At 45.1% G+C, this 2715-nt stretch overlaps 1 pseudogene; it reads left to right on the top strand.

Moving 5' to 3' along the window:
• Positions 1–1366: 1366 nt before the first annotated feature.
• LOC119806209 lies at positions 1367–2300 on the top strand (annotated as a pseudogene).
• Positions 2301–2715: the final 415 nt, after the last annotated feature.

Raw genomic sequence — 2715 nt, forward strand, 5'->3', positions numbered from 1 at the left:
GTTGTGGAAATCTTAATTAAATGTGGGGTTTTGAGGCTACATTACTGAGCAAGCAAAAGTATGACTTGAGATACCAGTGAGAGCAATGGTAAGAAAAGCACAGCCCTGTGGAGGGCAGAGAACAAGAGGTCTCTCTAAATGAAAGTCTGGGATGAGGAGACATCTGTGCAGAGAACCGAAGGAGGTGAGGGGAGGAACTCATGCTGACTCATTGGTGTTTTCTCATTTTTTCCCTTTCTCCCAGGACTGTGGAGAAAACAGGTGGTCACAGTAGAGTCAATGTGGCATTTCCCAAGCTGCGTGGGAGACCGAGACTGTGGCAGGTTGGATGTAGGAGCACAGTGGTCATGTCTCCCATGGAAAGTAGAGCTTGAGAGCCAAGACACGTAGCAGATGCCGTCTTCACTGCACAGTTGTGTTATTGCCTTCTGGTCCCAGGTGGACACTTGGCATAACAAATGGAAATTGAAGATTAAAGTTTGAGTCCCATTGTTCCTTCTGGACTCTTCCTTGCTTTGCTTGCAGGAAACATATTCACCAAGGTAAGAGGTGAGAATACTTTTCATCATACCAAAACAAACAAATAAAAAACCAGAATGTGGAAGAGGTGGCCGAGCTTTTCCAGGAAGCAAGCCTAGAGTCAGGGGAAGATACAGTGCTTGATTCCAGGAGAGGCCCTGTCTTCCGACAGTATCCTGTGTAGATTCTGCTTCCCAACCACATTCTATAATTGAAAGGTGAAAACTTTCAAATGGACAAAATGGAAATGGAGCCTGTGTGTTGATGATGTTAAGGATACAAGGATTCCCATCTCTGTGGGATTGGCAGGGGGTACTTAGAATCATGGAAATGCAGCAGGACTTTGTAAGATAGGGACACAATTGCCAGAGAAGAGGCGTTATAAATTAGCAGACTGTGGTCAGGGAAGCGGTGTGGTGGCTCTCACAGCAGAAAGTAGAAGGATTTCTAGCGCCCTGAGAGACAAAGGTACACGTTATACTGGGTAAATTTCCCTGTCTATGGTATGTATGGTGTGCTATTGATGATTAGCACTCATCCATTTGAGCTTGCACACTTGTATTATATACTCACATATGTCTACATATATGAATTCATACATATGTTATCCATTAAACACTTAACAACAACTTCAGATAGAAATAATAGCCATGTTGGGGAGTCTTGGATTCAGTGGAAATGTTTCTTGAAACTGGTAATGTCTGCAACATTTCTGAGGTGAGAACCCTTCTCTCTCTCTCTCTCTCTCTCTCTCTCTCTCTCTCTCTCTCTCTCTCTCTCTCTCTCTCTCTCTCTCTGTCTCTCTCTCTCATTCTAGATTTAACAAGGAACAAGGACTCAGAGCTAAATGTTGGGAAATTACACTAGTGCCCCTGGGTTTTATCTTGTTGGTTTCCCTGGCTCTGAAAAGCTGTGCCACGTCCTTTTCGCTACCTTCTGCTTCTTCTACTTAGTGTCCCTAGTGGGGAACACAGTCATCATCGTGATCATCTGTGTTGATAAACATCTACAGTCCCCCATGTAATTCTTCCTCGTGCACCTCTCCATCCTGGAGACCCTGCTCACAACCATTATTGTTCCCGTGATGCTTGGGGGCTGCTGCTCCCCGACATGCAGGCAGTATCTATGGCTGGATGTGTTGTACAACTATTTCTGCAACTTGCCCTGGGGACCACGGAGTTTTGCTTGCTCGGAGCGATGGCTGTGGACCCTTACATGGCTTTCTGCAACCCTTTGAGGTACAACGTCATTATTAGCAGTCGAACCTGCAACGCCATGGTAATTGTGTCATGGTTATTTGGATTCCTTTAATAAATCTGGCCAGTTTATGCCACATTTCACCTTACCTACTGCAAATCAAACGTGGTAGACGATTTCTTCTGTGACCGAGGGCAGTTGCTCAAATTATCCTGCGATAACACTATTTTCCTAGAGTTTATCCTCTTTTTAATGGCTGTTTTTGTTCTCTGATCCCTACCATTGTCTCCTACACCTATATCATCTCCACCATCCTCAAGATTCCCTCAGCCTCTGGCCGGAGGAAAGCCTTTTCTACGTGCGCCTCCCACTTTACCTGTGTTGTAATTGGCTACGGCTGCTGCTTGTTCCTGTATGTGAAACCCAAGCAAACGCCGGCAGCTGATTGCAACAGAGTGGTTTCCGTGATGGTTCCCATCGTAACTGCGTTCCTCAAATCTTTTATCTTCACGCTCTGTACTGACAAAGTCATAGAAGCCCTCCAGGACGGAGTGGAACGCTGCTACCAGTTTTTCAAGAGCTAGCCCTGCCCTGGGGCATTGTTTTCTGGCTAAACACACACTGAGGTTGCTAGAGTAATTGGAGAACAGCTCTGAGCTGCATCCTAATCACTATCAGGATCAAATCATTTGTGTTCAGAGACTTTAAGGTGTGACTGAACGTTTTTCATCAGACCTTTTTCCTCTCAGGTCCTCTCTCTTCCCTACCCATCAACTTCATGTTCTTTTTCTCTCTTTAAAACAAAACAAAACAAACCCCCAAATTAAAGTTCCATTAAAACCAGTGGGTCGTATTTGTGCTCATCTACTCCCAAGCATGGGACCTGCTGCCGAGTGTGGTTGATACACCAAGTGTCACTCCATTGAAGAGAATCCATTTTCACACTCCCAGAAGCTATTAATTACAAACGGCTTCTTGGGTAGGATTGGGAGTTTGTGC

The sequence above is a fragment of the Arvicola amphibius genome, chromosome 2 (assembly GCF_903992535.2).
Source record: "Arvicola amphibius chromosome 2, mArvAmp1.2, whole genome shotgun sequence".
Classification (NCBI taxonomy): domain Eukaryota; kingdom Metazoa; phylum Chordata; class Mammalia; order Rodentia; family Cricetidae; genus Arvicola; species Arvicola amphibius.